Genomic DNA, 12,500 nt, shown 5'->3' with positions numbered 1-12,500 from the left:
GTAATTCAGGTACTGCTACGTTATTTTACCGTGTTTTACATCACAAGGTATTATAGATTATCATTAAAAGGGAACATTATAACATAAACAATAAATACACATCACTTCCGTTACCTTCAAATGCTCCCTGCATTTAAACATTTTGAGAGCGGCGACATCACTTCATATCGCGACTGTACACAAACTAAACATTAATTAAGATATTTACAACAGAATGGAATGAAAGTGTGTGTGTGTGTGTGTGTGTGTGTGTGTGTGTGTGTGTGTGTGTGTGTGTGTGTGTGTGTGTGTGTGTGTGTATTTACCTAGTTGTATTTACCTGTCCAGTTTCTCCAATCCCTCTTGTATCCTGTACAATGCTATTAGGTCCCCTCTCTCTCTTCTGCTCTCCAGTGTTGTTAGTCCCAATTTCTCCAGTCTTTCTTCATAAGTATGTTCTCTCAGAGTTTCCGGTAATTTAGTTTCTGCTCTTTGTATTCTTTCCAACTTTCTAATTTATTTCTTGTGTGTGTGTATGTGTGTGTGTGTGTGTGTGTGTTCATAAATTATTGATACACATGAGCACAAAATCCTGTAGAGCTATCTTTAATATTTTTAGAGCTAGCTCACAAAACGTCCAAACTTTTTCAGACCTGGCGGCCGTCAAGTTTTCCCTCCTGAGCTGCCGGTGTTGGTGGTGCCCAGGCTGGAACACTCCCCGCCCAGGGCTACGCCAACCTGAGGAGGCACAGCAAGACTTCTCCTGGCTTATAAGGTATTGGTGGTAGTAGTAGTAGTAGTAGTTGTAAGCCAAGATGTATATAATAACTGTTTGTGGTTTTGTTAGGGTACGTTAGGTTTAGGGCGTCACCTTAGGGTATAAATCAACACAGAATGACCTCACTTTGTTGTATAAAATGTCTTGTTAGTAAGGAAGCATGTATGAATTTTCTGAGTCAAGACCTGTAGTAACTGTTTAGGGTTTTGTTAGGTTAGTTAAGTTTAGGGTATCTTGAAACACTATGACAGCCAGCACCTTAGGGTATAAATCAACACAGAATGACCTCACTGTGTTGCATAGAAAGTCTCATTAGCAAGGAAGCATAGATGAATTTTCTGAGTCAAAACCTGTTAGTAACTGTTTAGGGTTTTGTTAGGTTAGGCTAGTTAAGTTTAGGGTATCTTGAAGTGCATGACAGCCAACTGTTCAAGTAATCTCATACAAGCAAGCATAGCAACCTGGTAGCAGTGATGGGCCAAATTTGTGGCTTTACCGTGTAGCAGCAATGGGCCTAATTTTGGCTTTACCGTGTAGCAACGACGGGCCAAATTTTGGCTTTACCGTGTAGCAGCGACGGGCCAAATTTTGGCTTTACCGTGTAGCAACGACGGGCCAAATTTGTGCCATGACATAAACCCCCCAAAATAGATGATGCATAAACTGAACACAAATGCTTTGATATACATTATGAAATGGTTTGTGTGAGTGATGATTTTTTCCCATTTTTCTCGCTCAGAGGGACCATTAAGAAACATGATCCCCGCTGCTGCCACCACCACCGGGTAACATGTGCCGGCGACGATCTGTTCACACGTCACTTGCCGCAGCGTTGAGGCGGGATGCAGCGTGCTCTGAGGCCACCCCGGGCAGGAGGCAAGATGTGACCTCCTGCACCAAACCTTTGACCTCTATTCAGGAGCAGTAAGTAGCGGGCTTTTTTTTTATATATATTTTTCTTTACGCCCTTGAACTGTCTCCTTAGCTGTAAAAAAAAAAACCCTGACTCATTGCCGTCCTGGAGTGAACAGACTGTGATCCAGGTGAAGGTATTACTCGGGTAACTTATTGTGTGTTGCCGGCGAGAAAATGACTCATCCTCACTCTGCTCTGAGTCTATTATGGAACATTATCTCTCTCTCTCTCTCTCAGGGCCCACATATCGACCGCCACACGTATTTGACCAGGCTTTCCTAGGAGTTGTGGGCATTTCCAGGGGTAGTTTTGTGACCCTTCCTCTGTACTGTGAACCTAAAGAAACACACATTTGACCAGGCTTTCCTAGGAGTTGTGGGCATTTCCAGGGGTAGTTTTGTGACCCTTCCTCTGTACTGTGAACCTAAAGAAACACACATTTGACCAGGCTTTCCCAGGAGTTGTGGGCATTTCCAGGGGTAGTTTTGTGACCCTTCCTCTGTACTGTGAACCTAAAGAAACACACATTTGACCAGGCTTTCCTAGGAGTTGTGGGCATTTCCAGGGGTAGTTTTGTGACCCTTCCTCTGTTCTGTGAACCTAAGGAAACACATTTGACAAAGGTTTCCTAGGAGTTGTGGGCATTTCCAGGGGTAGTTTTGTGACCCTTCCTCTGTACTGTGAACATAGGAAACACACATTTGACAAGGCTTTCCTAGGAGTTGTGGGCATCTCCAGGGATAGTTGTGTGACCCTGGTGGTAGTGTGACCCTTCCTCTGTACCATGAACCTAAGGAAACACACATTTGCCAAGGCTTTCCTAGGAGTTGTGGGGGCATTTCCAGGGGTAGTTTTGTGACCCTGGTAGTAGTTTGACCCTTCTTCTGTACTGTGAACCTAAGGAAACACATTTGACCAGGCCTTTCCTAGGAGTCGTGGGCATTCCCAGGGGTAGTTTTGTGACTCTGGTAGTAGTGTGAACCTTCCTCTGTACCATGAACCTAAGGAAACGTACATTTGACCAGGCTTTCCTAGGTGTTGTGGGTATTGCCAGGGGCAGTTTTGTGACCCTAGTGGTAGTTTGACCATTCCTTTGTACCATGAACCTAAGGAAACACACATTTGCCAAGGCTTTCCTAGGAGTTGTGGGGGCATTTCCAGGGGTAGTTTTGTGACCCTGGTAGTAGTTTGACCCTTCCTCTGTACCGTGAACCTAAGGAAACACACATTTGACTAGGCTTTCTTAGGATTTGTGGGCATTTCCCGAGGTAGGTGTGTGACCCTGGCATAGCTGGGCGTTATCGCGATAAGTTATCGCAATACTTTATCGCTGATAACAAAATTGGGTTATCGGCCATCCGCTACTTATTTAAGTATATATCGGTATCATCGTTACTTTTGTAACCAAACTAGTGATAATCGATACTTTTTTCTGCCTAAGGCGTTGTCTCCTCCCTACACGTGGCGCCCGGTGTTGTGTGAAAAAAACTTTGGGGTATGAAATATCTTCAGTGAAGAGATTTCATACTTAGATCATCAACATTAAAACACTAGCTTATATTTTTATGTTACTCAAAAATCAATATATCAAAGAGAAAAATCATTTAACTTTGCCCCCAAAATGATTATTCACTGCCTCAAAGTTGATATTCCATATTCGTTTGTGAGCATGCCATGGTATTGAAGGCACCCGGTGTTGTGTTGTTTGGTGTCCCATCGTCAAAGTTTACAAACACTGGTCTCTCGTGAACTGTTCAGACCAGTAAGTGTAGCCCTGTACAGTCTCACAAAGCTTTTTAACACATTAAGAGAGTTGGAAGGCTGAATCAGACATATCTCGCTGTTTCTAGAACGACACTCTGTACATATAAATACAACTCGTACAGAGTATCGTTCTAGAAACAGCGAGGATGGTGGTACTGTATGTCTGATTCAGCCTTCCAGCAACTCCTAATTATGGTTAAAAAGCTTTGTGAGACTGTACAGGTCTAGGCTTGCTGGTCTGAGCATGCACAGTTCACGAGAGACCAGTGTTTGTAAACAAAAGTGCCAGCTTTTGACGGTGGGGACGCCAAATAACACAACACCGGTTCAGGCGTTTCTAGTATTACTGTCCATAGGTACGTGTCAACGTGTGGTTTTCAGGTTTTGTAAATTTTCTAAAATACTGATAATGAAAATTTGAAGTCATCTATGTTTTTTATTTGAAATATCAATAATATCGTTTTTGTCTATCGGAATTGTGGATTTATATCGGGTATCGGTTATCGCCTATATTTGTTTCTCCAGTTAACGAATATCACCCTGGTGGTATCACCCTTCCTCTGTACCATGAACCTATCGAAACACACATTTGACCAGGCTTTCTGTTATCGTGCCCAGCTATGGACCCTGGTGGTAGTGTGACCCTTCCTCTGTACTGTGAACCTAAAGAAACACACATTTGACCAGGCTTTCTTAGGATTTGTGGGCATTTCTTGGGGTAGGTGTGTGACCCTGGTGGTAGTGTGACCCTTCCTCTGTACCCTGAACCTAAAGAAACACACATTTGGTAAGGCTTTCCTAAGAGTTGTGGGCATTTCCAGGGGTAGTTTTATCACCCTGGTGGTAGTGTGACCCTTCCTCTGTACCATGAACCTAAGGAAACACACATTTGACCAGGCTTTCCTAGGAGTTGTGGGCATTTCCCGGGTTAGGTGTGTGATGTGACCCTGGTGGTAGTGTAACCCTTCCTCTGTACCGTGAACCTAAGGAAACACACATTAGAACTCAATCTACATCCGTTTTGGCCCTGGGAGGTGGTTGGTGTGAGGGTCTGAACCAGGCTCACCAGCAGGGACTTGGCACGACACACTACAACTTGTGACTATAATTTAGCCTCTAACTGCTGCTGCTGCTGCGGTCATAACTTTGGGGTGTAACAGAGATGTTTTTTGTGTGTGTGAGGAGGAAGAGGAAGGAAGATTATAGATTTTCCTTTTCAGATGTGGAGGTAACTCTCTCTCTCTCTCTCTCTCTCTCTCTCTCTCTCTCAGGAATGAGAAAATAGATTAATTTTTATATACTTTTATTATTATTATTATTATTATTATTATTATTATTATTATTATTATTATTATTATTATTATTATTATTACAGATCTCACAACTGATGGAAGCTGGGACGGAAAGTTGCTGAAATGTGGTAAGCTACAATTTCCTCTTTCAACCATGATTTCTATCAGTCTACCACAATCTACCAGGGTCTAACCACCACACAATCATTCGCCCAACATCCCTCTACCAGTCTACCACAATTCAACCATCAGTCATCAACCGAAAAACTCGACTTGTTCAAAACTTTTTCAACTCTGTAACCCCAAAATGTCAACCCAAGACCTGACATTCAACCACGATTTCTACCACTCCACCACAATCTACTGGGACCTAACCACCATATATCTTTTCAGGGCAATGGCTGACTGGATGGTGCTGTCTGGTCACTCAGCTCAGCAAGGGACTGGAAGCTGGAACACTCTCTCTCTCTCTCAAAAAAATAATGTAAAGGTGTATAAGGTCCATTAAAAAGAAGAGAGAGAGAGAGAGAGAGAGAGAGAGAGAGAGAGAGAGAGAGAGAGAGAGAGAGAGAGAGAGAGAGAGGAGGTTCAAATATATCCATGGTTATATAATATTCAACTTTATTTATCTTCTCTTTTATACAACAACAGCTGAGAGAGAGAGAGAGAGAGAGAGAGAGAGAGAGAGAGAGAGAGAGAGAGAGAGAGAGAGTGTTCCATCTCATCCTCTCTCTCTCCCCAACATCCAGGCGGCATCTTGGGAGGGGAGGGGAAGGGAAGGGAAGAATACAATAGCTCACTGGTGGAGAGAGAGAGAAGAGTAATAGGTTTAAATACATCCATTGTAATATATATTTCCAAACTTTATTATCTTCTCTTTTATAGGAATACAGAGAGAGTTCTCTCTCTCTCTCTCTCTCTCTCTCTCTCTCTCTCTCTCCTTCCTTGGCTCAATTAATCTCCCTCCATCTTCTCCCCAACAGGACTCGTCTCAGCTGGTCTCATCTGGTCTGCCCCAGCATTTAGGCAGCATCTTGAAGGCCTGACTGGTCTCCTCAGCTCAGTGGTCTCGTCTCTGTCTCCTGCCCTGCAAGAGTCTGGCAGAGTTTAGTGCCAAGAGTGTGTGTGTGTGTGTGTGTGTGTGTGTGTGTGTGTGTGTGTGTGTGTGTGTGTGTGTGTGTGTGTGTGTGTGTGTGTGTGTCTCTCTCTCTCTCTCTCTCTCTCTCTCTCTCTCTCTCTCTCTCTCTCAGCTCCCAGGCCCCACAGGGTGTCCCCTTCACAGTGTGTTGACAACCCCCACAGACACATGCCCCCCCAGACACATAAGGGATCCCCCCCCCTCTCTCTCTCTCTCTCCAAGAAGTGTCAGTTTGCTCAATAAATATACAAGCAATTTCTGGTGTTTTTTCGTCCATTCTGCAAAGTTTTCAAAGAGACAGATCTTGAAATAAGTGGAGATAACAAGGAAATGAAGAGGAAAGGAGGAAGAGAGGAAGGAAAAGGGAGAGAAATGGAGTTGAACTTGGAGGAGGAAGTGAACAAAACCACTAAAGTTACACTGGAGAAATACACAGACCTTAATAAAAGTGGAGATAGAAGAGGAATGAAAAGGAGGAGGAGGAAAAGGAAGACAGGAGGAGGAAGAGGAAAGGTTAAGCTATTTTTTTGTATAGGAAGAAAGGAGGAAGAGGTGGAGGAAAGAGGAGAAAAATGGACTTGAACTTGGAGGAGAAAATGAACAAAACCACCAAAATTGTGCCAGAGAAATACACAGACTTTGATAAAAGTGGAGATAACAGGGAAATGCAAAGGATAAGGAGGAAAAGAAAGATGGGAGGAGGAAGAGGAAAGATTAAGTTATTTTTTGGCATAGGAGGAAAGGAGGAAGAGGTGGAGGAAAGAGGAGAAAAATGGACTTGAACTTGGAGGAGAAAATTAACAAAACCACCAAAATTGCGCCGGAGAAATACACAAATCTTGATAAAAGTGGAGATTAAAGAGAAACGAAGAGGAGGAGGAAGAAGAGGAAGACAGGAGGAGGAAGAGGAAAGATTAAGCTATTTTTTTGGCATAGGAGGAAAGGAAGAAGAGAGGAGGAAAGAAGGGAAAAACAGAGGAAACCTGGAGAGAATCAGTGAGAGAAAGGACCTGTTTTCAAGGCAGACCCTGACCTGACGTAACCTTGGCCCTGAACATACACAGGGGGTGGGTTGCTTCACTCACCCACCATCTCCATGCGTCCCCCAAGCCATGAGGTGCGTGGGTGTCCCTCGGTGGTCTCCTGGGCTCACTGGAGGGCTGCTGAGTCTGGTCTCATCTCAGTTCCTTCCCTGCAAGAACCATCACGGAGTTAGTGTGTGTGTGTGTGTGTGTGTGTGTGTGTGCGTCAACTTCAAGTGCCAATATCTCGGCAAGCACATCAGTTAGGAACACAAGATTCTAACACAAGATGCTCCTAACACTCGCCCACAACACCTGTAACTGGCAGTGCTCACAACCTTCTGGCTCCTGAGACACGAGGAATCAAATCATTTGGGGGTGTCGTGGACTTTGTGAGAGATGACCCTTCGCTACCAGGACTAGGCTGGGAGGGCTAGCTTTTGGACCCTCAACGGGGAGCACGGTTAAGTACAATGGCGTACCGAGGGGGGGGCCATGACTCGGCTGATGCCCCGGATAATTCAGTTAATCAGGTAGGTAAATAATGATTAAGAATAATTACTGCAAAACACGTTTGGTGAAGAATCAGCAGCCAAGCCTAATCTAAAGCAATAAGTGACCCAGGTTTTCTCATGAGTTTGGAAGTGCTCACCTCAGTTCTAAGTGTCACTAAACCCTTGCCGGAAAGGCTGCAGGGGTCACAACAAGAACTGATGGGTGCTCTTGGAAGTGTACAGAGCTGCATAGATGCACTTCAGTCCTATCGCGATGGAAATAAGTTCAACCAACTTTTTGCCCGAGCTGAGGAAAGGTACGGAAGCCAGAAGCCTTGAACAATCAGTGGTCACCAGAAACATAATTAAGGCTAACCCTCCAACAGCAACTCCATAGGAGTACTATCGAAGAGCTATTTTTCTCCAGTTTTCGGACACTGCTATAGCACAACTCAGGGAAAGGTTTGCATCTGAACACATTAGTTAGGAGTTTTTTGTTGGGAAGTCTTGTTCCCTCTCTTTCAGTTGATACTTATTTTAGTGAACTGAAGGAGGCAGTTGAATTTTATGGAAAATTTCTTGTAGATGCAGATCTCGTTGAAGGTGAATATCTACGGGGCAGAGTTATTGGAAGCATAGTGAATCTCATGAGAGGTCAAAGCAAGTTGTTGAGACATTGGCATGTGCCAAAAAATTGGGCACATATCTAAATTTTTCCACCTTATTGCATTTTTTTCAACCCTACCTGTTAGCACTTCCACCAATGAGCGATCCTTTAGTGCCCTTAAATTGCTTAAAACATACCTTAGGAACGCAATGAGTGAAAGTCGTTTAAATGGACTGGCCTTACTTTGTCTATTGTGACACAAATCTTGATCATGAAGTCCTTGATGAATTTGCACGTAAGAACAGACGCCTAAATTTGAGGTAAACCAGTTTCAATGTATTGTTGTTAACAGTAACTAATCTAATTCATCTAGTTAATTTTTATTTTATATTCATAAAATACCTGACCCAGTTTCCATGTATCTTTAAAAATATGTATTACAGCAGCAGCCTGTATAAACGAAGATTATACATGTTATATGAATATAAAAAAAAATTCCTTGCCAGTGTATTACTTTTTTATCAGAACATGTAGTTCTAAACTAAGCAGTGTTGTTTCGAGGGTAAATTTTTGCAGTCCAAATTACAGAAATGAACAAGATTTTAAAAGTAATGCTCGCTCAAGTAACATAAAATTAGTACTTTAAAGATTATTTAAATCTCCCAGATTTATGTTGTAATCATATGCTACCAACAAACTTCTAAAATGTACAATGTATGTATATGTATGTATCAATGCATGTATGTATAAAAAAATAATAAATTTACCCGAGCGATCTAACCCGAATCCTCAAGCTGTATGGGATCCCTGCACTTGCAATAATACTGGACGCAGAAATTTTATTTATATATATATATATATATATATATATATATATATATATATATATATATATATATATATATATATATATATATATATATATTGGCCCCCCCCTTTTCAATTTTCTGGGTACGCCACTGGTTAAGTATGTGAGTTAACCGCATGAAGGGTCACTTTGGACCATGTTCTGAGAAATGGTTACAAGCAGGAGTTCATAGATGTAAATTCTACTACTAATAACAAGGGCCCGTCTGAGGAAGGCAGAGGCTGGATGGTGAAGAAAGTTGTCGGCTCAAAGGGTTAAGAAACAGGATCCCTGCTGGGTTAATGGTCCCTCGGAGCGAGAAAAATGAGAAAAAATCACCCCCACACAAACCATTTCATAATATATATCGAAGCATTTGTGATCAGATTATGTATCATCTATTTTTGGGGGTTTATATCATAACACAAATTTGGCCCGTCGCTGCTACACGGTAAAGCCACAAATTTGGCCCGTTGCTGCTGCACGGTAAAGCCACAAATTTGGCCCGTTGCTGCTACACGGTAAAGCCACAAATTTGGCCCGTCGCTGCTACACGGTAAAGCCACAAATTTGGCCCGTCGCTGCTACACGGTAAAGCCACAAATTTGGCCCGTCGCTGCTACACGGTAAAGCCACAAATTTGGCCCGTCGCTGCTACACGGTAAAGCCACAAATTTGGCCCGTCGCTGCTACACGGTAAAGCCACAAATTTGGCCCGTCGCTGCTACCGGGTTAAGGTGACAAGGAAATTCATTGGCAATTAGATCTAAGCATGTATCTCCATGCCCTTGAATTTGGAAGTTGGGTTTTTGACAGCTAACTATTGCCGGGAATCATCGGGAATTAACTGTTTTAACTCTGAGTATAAATGAGTCTAGTTATCAGCGCCCCAGAAGACAGTTTTAGGCTCGGAAGTTGGTGTTTTGATGCCTATTGGGGCCCAGACTCAACGCTGTCTGTCGGGCCCCGGCCCAGCACGTTGAAGTAAGCCAAACAGTGGTAGAAAATTCCCAGCAACTCACACGACATCCAGAAGCGCTGGCTGGGATTCAAGGGAACCACTGAACTCAGAAAAAAATACTGAACCTGAGGATGAAGAAAGTCAAGTTGAACGGTGAACCATAACGAAGTTACAATGAACAACGAACAGTGAACATGTTGGCTCCACGACCTGATGTGTGAACAGATAGGGAGTGAGCGCACAGACAGGAAGTGCCGGGAGGCGGAACACTCGTGGGTGGTCCTATGGACGGGCATAAGGCCGGCGGGCATGAACTGTTCACGTGGGCGTTGTCATGACGTGTTGTGACGTGTTGTGACGTGTTGTGATGTAAAACAACACGGTGGTGACGATTTGTATGGTAGCCGCTGGCCCTATATAGGAGCTCAGCAAGGAGCAGGAGTGTCGCAGTCACCAATTCAGTAACAGTTAAGCTATTTTTGGGCTGTGGCCGTTACTGTACTTGGGGCAACACTGGCGAGTAGAATTACGAGACTCTGTTAGGAGAAGCCGTATTTCTTGTGACTGTGTAGCATGTGATCGTTCTGGAGTATTAGTGTTATGTTGAGTAGGAACAACACTCAGTGTTGTTGTTAGTGAAGCGTAACCAACCGTACATATGTGTGTTTCATTAGTGACTGGTCGAGTGTCTGCCGTGAAGAGTGTTGATTTCATTTGGGCGTGTGACAATTAGTAGTGACGTTAACTTGTTGATTCTGTACTTACTCATGTGCTCAGGTATATTCCTTTTACTGTTAGAATAAATATTATAAGCAACTCAGTCATTACCATCTACACCTCCCTCTGACACGTTATTAAGTGTGCAAACGGGAGTACAAACTGTCCTACTCAATCCTTCTACATTTGCCGACTTCTAACCTGAAAATTGCCTCCTTCATCCCAATAGCTGGAATAACTTATAGTTATCATTAAAATCGTCACTTGCAGATGTCTTCGGGGAATAATTAAGGGTCAAAACCAGGTAATTATGATGCCCTGAGTACGACAATCTGGCACCACCGCTCAGAAGACACTTTTTGGCTCGGAAGATAGTTTTTTTGACATGAGGAATTGACTATTTTAACACAGGGACGACTACCAACACAGGGACGGCTACCAACACAGGGACGGCTACCAACACAGGGACAACTACCGACACAGGGACGGCTACCGACACAGGGACGACTACCAACACAGGGACGACTACCAACACGGGGACGGCTACCGACACAGGGACAACTAGCAACACAGAGACAACTAACAACACAGGGACAGCTTCCACCAGTATTTTGTCACCTTTGAGAGTGGTAAGTGTAATCCTTCGCCCCCTAAAATCTTATTCAATTTCCTTTGTGTAGTGAGCATACCAATTCTTGACAGCATACTTATTCTCATGGTATATAATAAAATTAATAGAGAGAGAGAGAGAGAGAGAGAGAGAGAGAGAGAGAGAGAGAGAGAGAGAGAGAGAGAGAGAGAGAGAGAGAGAGAGAATTTACATAGATTTACATAGAAAATCAGACCACACAGACCCCATGGTCCAGACTAGGTGGTCTGTCCTTAAACCTAAGTGATTTTACATTAATCAGATGGCTCCAAAACGTTGCTTTTCTACTCTAGTTAATATTAAGTTGAAGGAAGTGACGGTCGAGCTTGTTTATAAAGGAGTCAATCGTGTTACACTGGACCACTGACGGTGGGAGCTTATTCCATTGGCTAAAGATAGAAGGATACAGATAGTGTCAAAAGAAAGAAGATTAAATACTCTACAAATACACAAGAGCGAATCTCAAACAAACAAACAGAAAGCAGAGAAAAACATCCTTGACCCTGGTAGAGCGACCCCGGAAATTGAAAAACCTGAATGAAAAGTGTTGATAAAAATGGGAATAACTCAAAATTGGATAAAGATAGGAACATGCAGATAGCACCAAAAGAAAGACGATTAAATACCCTACAAATACACAAGAGCGCATATCAAACACACAAACAGAGAGGAGAGAAAAACATCCTTGACCCTGGTAGAGCGACCCCAGCAATTGAAAAACATGAACGAAAATTGTCGATTAAAATAAAAATTACTCAAAATTGGATAAAGATAGGAACATACAGATAGTGCCAAAAAAAAAGAAGATTAAACACTCTACGAATACACAAGAGCGAATCTTAAACAAACAAACAGAAAGCAGAGAAAAACACCCCCGAACCTGGCAGAGCGATTCCATGGTGTCAAGACTAGAGGGAAGAATCATGAAAAAAGTCCTTATAAAAGTCAAACTAATTCATAATTGGATAGAGATAGAACAACACAGATACCGCCAAAAGAAAGAAGATTAAATACTCTACAAATACTCAAGAGCGAATCTCAAACAAACAAACAGAAAGTAGAGAAAAACATCCTTGAACCTGGTAGAGCGATCCCAGAAATTGAAAAACGTGTATGAAAAATGTTGATAAAAATGGGACTTCCTCAAAAATGGATAAAGATAGGAACATGCAGGTAGCGTTAAAAGTAAGAGAAAGGATCAATCAACAACTTCATAAGAGAAAATCTCAAACAAACAAACAAGCACACTCGTATACCTGGTAAAACGAGATTACGGTGTTAAGACTAGAGGGAAGAATCATGAAAAGTTCTGAGAAAAGTCAAAATAACTCATAACT

General features: G+C 42.7%; 1 protein-coding gene and 1 long non-coding RNA gene across 15 annotated transcripts in view; one reads left to right on the top strand and one right to left on the bottom strand.

Moving 5' to 3' along the window:
- The window catches only part of LOC126996671 (uncharacterized), an 80,925-nt gene extending 75,021 nt beyond the window's left edge, over positions 1 to 5,904 (top strand). For 9 of the 14 annotated variants that reach the window (XR_007751362.1, XR_007751364.1, XR_007751365.1 and 6 more), the window contains 4 exons: positions 631 to 754; positions 1,497 to 1,681; positions 4,812 to 4,856; positions 5,712 to 5,904. The gene's annotated coding sequence lies outside the window, so the exon portion shown is untranslated. Of the gene's footprint in view, positions 1 to 630; positions 755 to 1,496; positions 1,682 to 4,811; positions 5,219 to 5,711 lie in introns of all 14 variants that reach the window. The other 5 variants (XR_007751354.1, XR_007751370.1, XR_007751350.1 and 2 more) reach the window with 5 other exon arrangements.
- LOC126996706 (uncharacterized) lies at positions 1,980 to 3,453 on the bottom strand. The gene is made up of 2 exons (XR_007751385.1): positions 2,655 to 3,453; positions 1,980 to 2,550 (listed from the first exon to the last, which is right to left on the bottom strand). It is a non-coding gene; the product is annotated as an uncharacterized LOC126996706 (long non-coding RNA).
- Positions 5,905 to 12,500: the final 6,596 nt, after the last annotated feature.

The sequence above is a fragment of the Eriocheir sinensis genome, chromosome 1 (genome assembly GCF_024679095.1).
Source record: "Eriocheir sinensis breed Jianghai 21 chromosome 1, ASM2467909v1, whole genome shotgun sequence".
Taxonomy (NCBI): Eukaryota; Metazoa; Arthropoda; class Malacostraca; order Decapoda; family Varunidae; genus Eriocheir; species Eriocheir sinensis.
Note: the sequence above shows the minus strand (reverse complement) of the source record. Positions and strands in the feature narration are given on the sequence as shown.